This window comes from Palaemon carinicauda, chromosome 26, assembly GCF_036898095.1.
Source record: "Palaemon carinicauda isolate YSFRI2023 chromosome 26, ASM3689809v2, whole genome shotgun sequence".
Taxonomy (NCBI): Eukaryota; Metazoa; Arthropoda; class Malacostraca; order Decapoda; family Palaemonidae; genus Palaemon; species Palaemon carinicauda.
In genome coordinates, this window is record NC_090750.1 from 74,662,194 (window position 1) to 74,675,541 (window position 13,348).

General features: G+C 34.5%; 1 pseudogene; it reads left to right on the forward strand.

The window, feature by feature from the left end:
* Positions 1-1,369: 1,369 nt before the first annotated feature.
* Positions 1,370-13,348, forward strand: part of LOC137620231 (uncharacterized) — a 101,808-nt pseudogene continuing 89,829 nt past the window's right edge.

Consider the following 13,348-nt stretch of genomic DNA (forward strand, 5'->3'; position numbering starts at 1 on the left):
TTTATTCTAGCCTCCCCTTAAGGTTGTTGTAGCTCAATTAATTCATTTCTTTCTTGTCTATATTCCTGATAAGTGTTAAATCTTCTTCGTTGTTTTCATAGAAAAAGTACAGTACACTTCCCCCTTTGTGTCTATTTGATATATTTCATCATCATCATCATCTCTTACGCCTATTGACGCAAAGGGCCTTGGTTAGATTTCGCCAGTCGTCTCTATCTTGAGCTTTTAATTCATTACTTCTCTATTCATCATCTCCTACTTCGCACTTCATAGCTCTCAGCCATGTAGGCCTGGGTCTTGCAAATCTTCTAGTGCCTTGTGGAGCCCAGCTGAAGGTTTAGTGAACTAATCTTTCATGGGAAGCACAAAGAGCATGCCCAAAACCATCTCCATCAACCCCTCATCATGATCTCATCCACATATTGCACTCGAGTAGTTTCATTTCCTATCCTGTCCTGCCATTTAACTCCCAATATCCTTATGTGGGCTTTGTTCTCAAATCTGCTAAATCTATTGGAGATTGTTTCATTATCATACCATGACTCATATCCAGAGAGTAACACCGATCTCAGTGAACTGATATATAGTTTGATTTTTATATGCAATTTCAGGTGATTTAATTTCCAAATTTTACTTAACCTAGCCATTGACTGATTTGCTTTTTTCAATATTTCACTAAACTCTAATTCTAAAGACCCTGTATTGGAGATCATAGTATGATTCTACCTCATTAATCCTTTCTCCTTCCAAAGATATTTCATCTTCCAATGCATACTGTACTGTACTCCGTTCTCATCATCTCTGTCTTTCGTCTATTCATCTTCAGCCCAACCTCGTGTGATATTTCAATTCAATATATTTAGTTTTAACTTATGCTCTTGCTGTAAAGTATTATGCAAATATTACTTTACTTTCCAATTCTTTCATGTTTTTTCAGGATTTGCTTATCTAGTATTTATTTTCACATTTGTTTTGGGTTGTCTTAGCCCTTTGATTGGGTAATTGGTTAGTGACTTAGAGTTGCATATCAATTCAAATATTCGAGTATTTACTCTTGTGTCTTGTAAGACTGTGCTCGTATCTTCCTATTGAAGATGGTTACGGTGAAGAATATGTGTTGTAACCTAGGCTAAGAAATGTGTTTACTGAGAAATTATTCTAATTTTCACGAAGAAACTACCAATTTCTTAGCAATTGTGTAAGTGGATTTAGGTTAAAAGCACGGTTAGTCTATCTCATTGCTTCTATCGTAAAGAATAAAAACAAAATTATGGCTAATCGTATCAGCAAAATAACCATGATAAAGGCTATTGGCACATAGTGTTATAGTTTTTATTCACTCTTCCAGATCCATGTAGACGATCTTTAGATAATTAAGTATTAATTAAGATATTAAAAACGATTACTTTTGTGTCAATATACAAGGGAAAGACCGGCTTAACGCATTCCTTTTGTTTGCAAACGTTTATTGAAGTCGCTGAGGTAAACCTATTCAATCCAAAGTTCAAGGTAAGATTTAGAATGGTCATTTCTTGTAATAAGACAAGGCTTAGCCTAGTTTTAGTTGGCTACGTTCATGATGCACAAGTAGAGTTATGATTTATTACTTTCTGAGCACCGAGGTCCTTGATAGTACTGTAGGCCTAGGAGCCTTTGTAGGGTGACGGCCAGATCCCGTAGAAAACGGGAATATTCTGAACTGTGGCCGTTGTTCTAAAAACGATTTTGGCGGGAGAAGCTAACTTAAAAAAACCCACCTAACCTATGCTAAAAGCCGTATCCTTACCCAGGGGGGCTTTGCCCCCCCGGACCCCCCCCCCCCTTACACAACAGTTTCCTTACCTACGAGTACGACGGGAGAAGCTAACTTAAAAAACCCTCCTAGTCTATGCTAAAAGCCGTGTCCTTACCCAGGGGGCTGCGCCCCCTGAACCCCCCCCCCCCCTTACTCAACATATTTAAGATCCGTAGACCATTTCCAAACGTTTTTATTCTATACAAGATAACAGTCGGAGCGATAATAAGCAAATTAGGACGCTTGGCCGTAGCGCTGTATACTACCCTAGGCCTATACCTGATATTTATGATTTAGATCTTGTCTTAGACATTCTAACCTTCATATTTAACTCGTTTGACCAGTTATGTTCCATGTAGGTTAAGTATTCTTTAGAGTATTACTTGACCCTGTTACTAATCAAAGATACAATGTGTAGCCTACAATAAGTAAACATGCAATGTTAATTGGGATTTTGGGTTACGAAACCCTTTTTTCAACAAAGATACTGCATATCAGATTAGGCTAATGATTATAAGGTTTTGATGTTTAATAGTGCTGATAACATGGTGAATATATACCAGTACTTATGTATTCATTATCATCATCATCTTTTATCAAGACCATTACACCACTACACAGGCAATTAATTTTTATGTTTGGATTTTCACATTAACTCTTCATGTTATAGACCATTTTATACCAGCTGCAAGCTCTATAACATCAATGTTATCAAGCTAGGCCTGTTACCCTTTCTTTATTCAGAATTGGAAGTTACGGATGGTGATTTATCTTTGTGTGTAAATTACTCTATCGACATTTTAATTCGGGAGCACAAATATTCACTAACAATTACCATTAAATTTAATGCTGCTGTAGAAAAAGTTAATATCACAATACTGTATAGAACTAAAAGTCATCATTTAAAGTTGTTTGCCACAAATAGTCAGCACCACTGCAGTGCATTCTTGTTCTTTGCAGTTGTTAGGTTACAGACACAGCCGCGAAAAAAGGATTTTCACAAATAAATGCTGCACTAGGGTGGGCTAACTCCTAACCTGAAAAGTCACTGCCCCTTGCCAGGAGCGGGTGCCTAAGCTGATGATTTTCACAGTAAATACTGCCTAATATTGTTTTGATTTGGCTTCTAAAACAGTTTATAATAATATGTACAATGTGCAGTACATTTGCACACATGTACACTAATTACTGGACACAGTAAGGTTACAGTACAGATTTGTGCTAAAGTAAATATTTACCGAGTCGTCATCATCCCCCTTGCTGTTCTGTATAACAATAGCTGTTCCTATCTAGTAATACTGTACTGTAATCTGATACTCATTGATACTGTAGTGTATATTACTGTAATAGCCTATATGCACTGTATAGTAATATCACTACAGTACAGCTTAACTGTACTTATTGCAAGTGTTCGCTGTTTTCGTTCAAACAACTCGTAGCTTACGCATTTTCTTGAAGCATGACGCAACCTCCTATGTGTCGTCTCTTGCCCAGTATGTTATATCTCTACTTTCTTAAACAGAAATACAGCCTATTTTATAAACTAAAACCAAATATCTCGATAATAATTGTTTCTTTTAAACAAACTGAAAGTGCATTCAATTACTGTTCAACAGCTGATCTCTCTCTCTCTCTCTCTCTCTCTCTCTCTCTCTCTCTCTCTCTTCATAGCTTAAAATAGCCGATTTCGTTTTGGAAGCTTTATTTCATTGTAGAAAATTACGATTATTTAAATAGTTAATTGTGCTTTGATAAAACATTTACATACTTTTGTTTTAAATTTCTGGTGTGTTATAATGATCAAAGTATTTTGGGTTGAGTGCTCTAATCAGATCAGCTGATGCACATACGAATCAATAACAAAGAGTATTGTTTATACTATTCATTAACTTATTCAAAACATCTACTATATATACTTAAGAGAGTATAACATAAGCACCGATGGGTGCTACTTTAGCGTGAGGTCTACCGCCATATGTAGCCTACCCACGTGAAACCTGAGGTCTACCGCATGCCCTGTCGTTCCCGCTCTCCCCTCTCATAAAAGAATACCGTTAGGTTATGTCAGGTTAGGTTAGGTTAGGTTGGGTTTAGGTTAGGATTAAACAGCGGTAGCCATCATCGTTAGTGCTCACAGGAGGCAGACCTCACGCTAATGTGCTAACGGGAGGTAGATCTCGCACAAAAGTGCGGTAGGCCTCGCGCTAAAGTAGCACCCACCGATGTGTCATAAGCTATCATAATTTTCATATAGGCTATTTGTATAACTAATTACAGTATTAGTTCTCTTATTCGATGTCAGGATGCCAGAAGACTTCAAATCTCTCTCTCTCTCTCTCTCTCTCTCTCTCTCTCTCTCTCTCTCTCTCTCTCTCTCTTTTCTGCCCCCGTACATCTATCTCACACAAAACACACACAATGTAGTCAAATACATTAAATTTTACTGTAAATATTAGATAAAGCAAACAATGAAATAGCCTACCATAAAATATGTTGTACAATATGACATCAGAAATGGATCACATCGGCATTGATGTGATCCATTTCTGATGTCATAGTGTACAGTACTCAAATACAGTATTTGTTTGTAAATTAGTACCGTAATGTACCTGCTGAAAACAGCAAACAATTGCGAGTGTTACCTTAGCTAATTAAGCTCTACAGTAGTGATAGTACATAACAGTATCAGCGAGTGTTTTAGATCGAAAGAATAGTGTTTTGTTGTCACAGTACTGTACATTATTTATCTATAAGTGTGTCGATGGCTAGTGTTATGTGTATCACAGTCTTACATGCACTAGTGTACACATACTGTATGCTTACTGAAAGGTGTTCATACCATAAAATAATACTTATACTGTGATAGAAACCAAGTAAACACAATATCAGGTAGTACAATGGGTGACTTAGTGTATTATGGACCGCATGAAGGCAACGGGCAGTGAGTTGTTAGGTTAGGAATTAACCTACTCTAGGCCAGTAAGTATTCATGGATTCTTGCTTTTACGTAACCCCTTCGAATAAGGAAGGCTGACTGTAGTTTTCTTATCACTAGGGATATAGCTATTAATATTAGAGCTTCATGTAGGCATCTTCTTGAGGAGCTTAGTGGCCAAGGACCACTCTTGAAACCTTTTATTCCATCTCTGGACTGTTCTCTGTGGCCAATGCAATAATTCTGGTTGGTTGGCATACCTATCTCATAATCCAGTAATTCTTCCAAATTGAGAGGTGACCTCTGGGGAGTTAACACTTCCTGAAATAAAAATAAGAAGACAATTATGTTCGGACTGATAATTTTTGCAACTTTTTTTTTTTTTTTTTTTTTTTTTTTTAGGAATAGTCTGATACATAACATTCAGAGTACTGTATAGGATGAATAATATTTAGCTGTTGAGATTAGATAAATAATGTTTCTGAAAGATCCATGTCCCTGTTATGAGATTAAATGATCTTAAACAATTATACCAATACTTGATTTGTAAATAAACACATGCCCTCAAAGAAACCATCAAATTATGACAGTTTGAGGCTCAACGACCAAGAAAGACGTAAGTCGACCTATCAGGTTGGTCACTAGACATCAGTAGAACTCTTAACCCTTTTACCCCTAAAGGACGTACTGGTACGTTTCACAAAAGCCACCCCTTTACCCCCATGGACGTACCGGTACGTCCTTGCAAAAAAATGCTATAATTTTTTTTTTTCATATTTTTGATATTTTTTTTTTTGAGAAAATTCAGGCATTTTCCAAGAGAATGAGACCAACCTGACCTCTCTATGACAAAAATTAAGGCTGTTAGAGCAATTTAAAAAAATTATACTGCAAAATGTGCTGGGAAAAAAAATAACCCCTTGGGGTTAAGGGTTGGAAATTTCCAAAGAGCCTGGGGGGGTTAAGCATTGATCAGGGTCATCAGAATGCAAATTAAGTATGATAAAACGATTGCTGGAATCCAAATAATTACCTAAGAAAATCTAAATACATTAATGCATTATGATGCATCCCAGAATTTTCCAAATTTATAGACAACATAAAATAAAAAAAAAATTGTTGAATTATCATCAAACAACATATCTGTTGATATAACTGCTTACCAGCCAAGAGTTGCTGTGAGAAATGGATTTGGAACCTAAGTGTTAATTTTGACATTAGTATCGCATTTTTTGCTAGATGATAAAACTATCAAACGAATTCCAACAAATATCGCCGATTTCCTGTTCTTTTATGACGAAAATACATAAAAAAAAATAATGTTTATGACCGATAGAATTACTCTATTATTATACGTTGAGAGAGAGAGCCTTACCTTATTTTATTTTTTATGTTTGGGTTCCCCCAGGTCCCTCAGTGTGAGGCACCTCGTATATCCACCAGAGAGTTGCTAATGCATCTTCCGGTGTATTTTGCATCTTCCAGTCTTGGATGGTCTGGGATGCATCTTAGGTATTTATCGAGCTTATTCTTAAACACATCTACGCTCACTCCTGATATGTTTCTTAGATGAGCTGGCAGCACATTAAATAGTCGCTGCATAATCGATGCTGGTGCGTAGTGGATTAATGTCCTGTGCGCCTTCCTTAGATTACCTGGTATATTTTTTGGCACTATTAATCTACCTCGGCTTGCTCTTTCTGATATTTTTAGCTCCATGATGTTTTCAGTAATTCCTTCTATTTGCTTCCATGCTTGTATTATCATGTAGCGTTCTCTTCTCCTTTCTAAACTGTATAGTTTTAAAAATTGCAGTCTTTCCCAGTAGTCAAGGTCCTTAACTTCTTCTATTCTAGCAGTATAAGACCTTTGTACACTCTCATTTGGGCAATATCCTTTTGGTAGTGTGGGTACCATATCACATTGCAGTACTCGAGTGTACTACTGCAGTACGAGAGAGAGAGAGAGAGAGAGAGAGAGAGAGAGAGAGAGAGAGAGAGAGAGAGAGAGAGAGAGAGATATTTCTAGTATTCGTGGATTCTCTTATATATATCTTGCTGTTAAATGTCTTCACATTTGTTTAATTATAATGTTCATATTGTCTTTCCTGTTAAATAAATAAAAGATTTTGAAAAACATAAAGGTATTATTTTGAAAGTTTGGGAAACGAGAAAGGTTAGAGTCAAATAGGAAAGTTTATGATGATAAATTAAGCCAGTTAATTTGAGCAGTAAATATGCCGGTAAATATGATTAATGTTAAACGAATGGAAAGTGTGGTTACGGAAGAAGTAAAGTACCAAATGTGCAAATGATTGGGAAGGGAAATGTAGATAGGCAATGTTTGAATGTATGAAAGAGTTTTTGAGGGAAATTTGAATGTTAAATGGAAATGAAAAAAAAAGTCGAAGTGTTAAAATGGACTGTTTGTGTAAAACCTGTGCCTTAAATGGACTATACTCAATTTATTTTGATAAGGCGCATTTGCACAGACTCGCAGCGATGCCCTTTTAGCTCGGAAAAGTTTCCTGATCGCTGATTGGTTAGAATTATCTTGTCCAACCAATCAGCGATCAGGAAACTTTTCCGAACTAAAAGGGCACCCCTGCGAGTCTGTGCAAATATGCCTCACTAAAAAAATTGACCATAGGAAAAGTGAAAAATGTGTTAGCGGAGTTCAAGGACTGTATCTAAGCCTTTGAAAATGGTTTTGTTGTGTAGTCCATAAGGAATATTTGTTGATAGGTTGGTGAAGAGATTAAATTTCAGAATAGTTAGGGTTGTGATAGCGTATTAGAAATTTTTGAATATTTTTTTTTTTTTTTTTTTTGTGGGTGTATTCTTTTATATTCGTTTCCAATATTTGTATTGCTGCTGTCGAATTCCTTTAGTATACAGATTGAGAGAATCTGTAACGATTTTGAGATCGTAATAGTGTGTGTATATATATATATATATATATATATATATATATATATATATATATATATATATATATATATATATATATATATATGTATATATATATATATATATATATATATATATATATATATATATATATATATATATATATATATATAATGTCCACTACTGCAAGACAAAGGCATAAGACATGGCATTGCACTTGCATCAGTTTATGGTCTTTCTGTGCCAGTCCACATTGCCAACTTTCTTTAGTTCGTCAATCCATCACATCCTCTTCCTTCCCCTACTTTTGCAATGCCTAAGACCCATTCTGTTATTCATCCATCTATTATCTGGCATGCTCATTATATATACATACATAAATTCATATATACATACATACATCTGAGAATTTAAATAAAACCAGTTGACTTGGCACAAGGCCGAATTTTCCTTGAAGGTCTCAGGCGTGACAACAAAGAATCCTATCATCCTGTGATGCTCTGTAAAGAAGGCGGGGGTGGGGGGGGGTTCGTGAATCTAGGGACCTTGCACTACCTCTAGTGAGGTAGAGCGAGGTCCCTCCTAGTGGTGGGAGAAGAAAGAGAGGTCAAGTGAAATGGGGTTCAAGGGGTGTATGGACAAATTTTTTATTTATGAATTACGATTTTGTGAGATCTATTTTCTCTTAGTTCGTTTGCACATTTTACTTTACATGCTGTCAGTGGTTAAGGTTTTTAAAATTTGCGTGATTATCGTGTTTTACAGTGTCCTATTTAAAGATTCGATTGAAAACACATACACTCACACTCACACACACACACACACACACACACACACACATATATATATATATATATATATATATATATATATATATATATATATATATATAATGTTTCTTTTATGCAATTTTCATTAATTGAGGCCTTAAGGCACTTATAGCATAATTTATTTTAAGGCTATTCGTCTTATTTTCTGTATCTATACTTGTCTTTAGGAATAGAATTTTAAAGAAAAGACAGAATTGGTTACTTCACTACTACATTTATTCCAGTTAAGTCTCAGTATAAAACGAAAACTACACTTACGTTTTACCATTTAATATTTGTTGTCGACACACGTTTCTAGCATTTTTCGTTATTCTTCGTCAAGACTTCATTGCTTGAACAATGAAATTGCAGCTCTATATAAGGGTTATGTCCGTAAAAATATGAAAAAGTTTTCATTTGTCAATACATGTTAAAAATGCGTGACCAAATCTAAGTACAAACTTAAAACTTAAATCACAGAAGAGGGTTAAAAATACGTGTCCAAATTTAAGTACAAACTTAAAACGTAAATCACATAAGAGGAATGTAATGAAGAAAAAAAAAATCTGAAAACTTCTAACTAACAGACTACAGTGAGAGACAGGTTCTATAATTAAAGGACCCAAATAAGAGCGTTGCTGTGTAATTGTAATTATGGCCGTGGTGAAATGTAGACTCGTTAATTGTGGTTGGACGGATTATTGTTCATGAGTGTTTTAGTTTTGTTGTTTCCTTATATTAACCCTGAATGAAAAGTCTCTTCAAGTAAAAATCTGTAAGAAAACAAAAAGAATGGTATGAAGTCATCACCTATTGGCTAACTCGTGTAAAGTAAGCTTTCGCATATTCATTGAATTTAAAAAAAAAAAAAGTCCCGAAGGGTGTTATTGTCATCAGTGAATCTCAAGCTCTGTACTGTAGGCATTACTGAAAGGCCTTTGGGGCCATCCTATTGATCCTTAACTCCACATCTTATTTCTAATCCTGCTTCCTTCTATCTCGATGTCCAATGAGACTGGTGGAATTTACCCCTTGGCACCGGGCCATATAGCCCAAAACAGAGTAGATCAACAGGAAATGGCTATTATTGTTATCATTATTATTACTAGCCAAGTTACAACTATAGTTGGAAAAGCATGATGCTATAAGCTCAAGGGCCCCAGCAGTAAAAAAATAGCCCAGTGAGGAAAGGAAACAAAGAAATAAGCCATAAGTGAGTAATGAACAATGAAAATAAGATATTTTGAGAGCAGTAACATTAAAATAGGTTTGTATATACATTATAGACTATAAATGACGAAAAAACTAGTAAAGTAGGATATCAGAACTTTGCTGGGAGCCTTAGGCATGAAAGTTTGAATAAAGTTAAAAATTTAAAAAAAAAAGAAATTAAAGAAAACAAATGAGTGTGCTTTGGCATCCAGGAAGAAACGGGAATCTAGTAATTTCGATTTGATTCTTTTTTAACAAATTGTCGAAAGTGTTAGTTGGCTTACGAATAAACGGCTATTAATGTCTATAGTATTAGTGTTTCTGCAATGTATGTCGACGTTATCTACAGGAAATTGAAGTTACTGCAACTTATGTTGGCTATCTTACGAGCTTAAGAAAAATGATAGAACTGTATCATTAAGGTGAAAGAATGCGGAATTGATCTTGTTATTATATATAAAATTTTTGGGACTAAGACAGTACATAGTCATAGCCTAAATATGGCTATCGATCAAACTAAATGCAGCTATATATGTATATGTATATATATATATATATATATATATATATATATATATATATATATATATATATATATATATATATATATAGTGTTAATTCAGTTAATTTATTATTATTAGAATTATATTACCATAAAAACTATTAGATGAACATTAAGTAAAATTTCGCAGTTTTCATAGGGATGCGTTTTCTGAGCCCAGAAAAGAAGCTAATATTACCAAGTAATTTTTCTCTTGAGAAAACATCAGTTTATGATTAAATTTTGCTGGTCGTATTTTGCTGCCTCAAAATTGAACATAACATATATGAGATATGGTATCAAATAATTTCCTGCTATTTTCTGATTGTAATTTCATTATCCGACATTCGAGACATTTATTTCTTTTAAAAAGAAATAAATGTGTGATTTATTCGTTCCACAGTCCCTGTCTGCCTGTCTGCATCTCACATGCAACAGTTTTTTTTTTAATGTTAATCATATTCTTTGACGATGTAAGTTACACACCACTGTACGCTTCTTGATTAACCAGAAAGAGTTAACCCATATGCTGACTTAGCCTTAAATTCATCTTCATTGTTAGCTAATTTTCCGCTCTGTGAAATCGAAAAAAAATATGCCAATATATTTTTAACCCTCTTGATTTAAGATTGTAAAGGATTCGTGGGAACCAGTGTTGGCTTGGTGTCATGGGTCTTGAACACGCCCTGCTACACTTGTCAATGACTTACACCTGCCGAATGGGCGGGAGGGCGTGTAGATATATCAGAGATGGGTAACGGGCGTCTTCTATCAGATGGCTTTGGAGAAGGGTGAGGTGTAACAGGTCAAGGTGAAACTGTGAAGCAAATTAGATAACCGATGTTTCTGTTGGCTATTTTCTTTATATCACTGGGCTAATGAGGTAATGTCTCAATATTCATATAGTAAATCTCATTGCTTGTTTCGTTATGAATAATGAAATTATAGAATATATGTTTTCCATTCCATGTGGCTTTGTTGATATACATTATTATTATTATTATTATTATCATTATTATTATTATTTATATTATTATTATTATTATTATTATTATTATCATTATTATTATTATTATTATTATTATTACTTGTTAAGCTATAACCCTATTTGGAAAAGCAGGATGCTCTAAGCCTTAGGGCTCCAACAGGGAAAATAGCCCCGTGAGGAAAGGAAATAAGGAAACTACAAGAGAAATAATTGACTTTTAAAATAAAATATTTCAAGAACGGTAACAACCTTAAAATAAATCTTTCATATGTTAACTATGAAAACTTTAAAAAAACACGGGTAAGATAGGTAAGATAGAATAATGTGCCCGAGTGTACCCTCAAGCAAGAGAACTCTACCCCAAGACAGTGAAAGACCATGGTACAGAGGCTCTGGCACTATCGATTGACCAGAGGACAAAGGTTTGATAGACAAATCAAGCTTGGTCATCTTACAGTGACGAATCCCCTTAATTTTAAAGGAAAATATTTTAACAAATTATAAAAGCTAAAATACAAATGGAAGCAATCAGTTTTAAATGTGTTTATATTAAGCACATCAAAAGATTCAGAACCCATCGTGGGAGCTCTTGAAAGCTCTTTGTAACCGGCACAAGATCCTTTTGCTCAAGTCGATCGAATCGTGACTCTGATTCCTACTTCACTTTGAGTGAAGCAATCGGCGTAAATTTTTTTCCCTCCCATACATCAATGCGAAATGGTGGGTTGGCGTAGCACACGAGAGAACAAAGAAAGAGAGAACAAGAGAACAGTGGTAGAATGTTTTCCATACGCCAGACATCTTACGAGATGAATGTCACCTTTAAATGTTCAAACTTGTTTTTGTCAGAAGAATGATATTCATGTAAATATTATATAGATAAATCCCCAATAAAAGAGGAATACATGTAGAGGATTTGTCCTTTCTTTATTTTTCACGAACAGATTTCGTGTGTTTATTTCTTTTACAAGTTAAGTCTTTCGTTGCTTGTTTTCATACGGAGAGAGAGAGAGAGAGAGAGAGAGAGAGAGAGAGAGAGAGAGAGAGAGAGAGAGAGAGAGAGAGAGAGAGGTGATTAATCTGTGCTTCAAAATGTATTCCAAGGTGTTAAACCAATCTCTCTCTCTCTCTCTCTCTCTCTCTCTCTCTCTCTCTCTCTCTCTCTCTCTCTCTCAGTCGTATTAGACCACTGAAAGACCTCCCTAATACATGATATGACTAGTATCATTCCTTTAGATGACAAATCATGAATGAGCCCCTAATGCAGTAAAACTTGAATAGGATTTGTCTCCTCGAAGGTTCATGAAACCTGTTAAATTCCATATATATATATATATATATATATATATATATATATATATATATATATATATATATATATATATATATATATTGCGCCATCCAACTATATCCTGTATATCAGGGACCTTCTTTTCCTATGATATATATATATATATATATATATATATATATATATATATATATATATATATATATATATATATATATATATATATATATATATATATATGTATCTTCTGGCACACTCTCCTAGGCAATATACATTTAGCGCTAAAGCAACAATAGCATCAACCATGTCAAGTCAACACGCATAAAGTAGAGGTATAATTATGCCCTGACGAAAGCCATTAGTTTTTGGCTGAAACAGCTGTCGCCAAGAGTTCAATAAATGGAGCAGTACAGTAACTAATTCCGCGTCTCGCTTAAAATTCTATCCCTGAAGACAAGAAAAATACAGAAAACTATGAACGTTCTGCTTTAAAATAATTGATGCCAATCATACTTTAGCATTTAAATCAAACATGTATATGTGTGTGATGAAATTCAACACAATGTTGTGTTCAATAGAAATAAATTTCCCTCATGTTGCGATTGAACCCTAGGGTCTTTCATTCAAAGAGGCAAACGTTTGGTTTATCGCCATAATTTTGTAAGTGCTTCCATATTTTAAAAATGTTTACTTCCATTATTATTATTATTATTATTATTATTATTATTATTATTATTATTAGTAGTAGTATTATTATTACTAGCTAAGCTATAATCCTAGTCGGAAAACAGGTTACTATAAGCCCAAGGGGTCTAACAGGAAAAAATAGCCCAGTGAGGAAAGTAAATAAGAAAATAATCTACAAGAG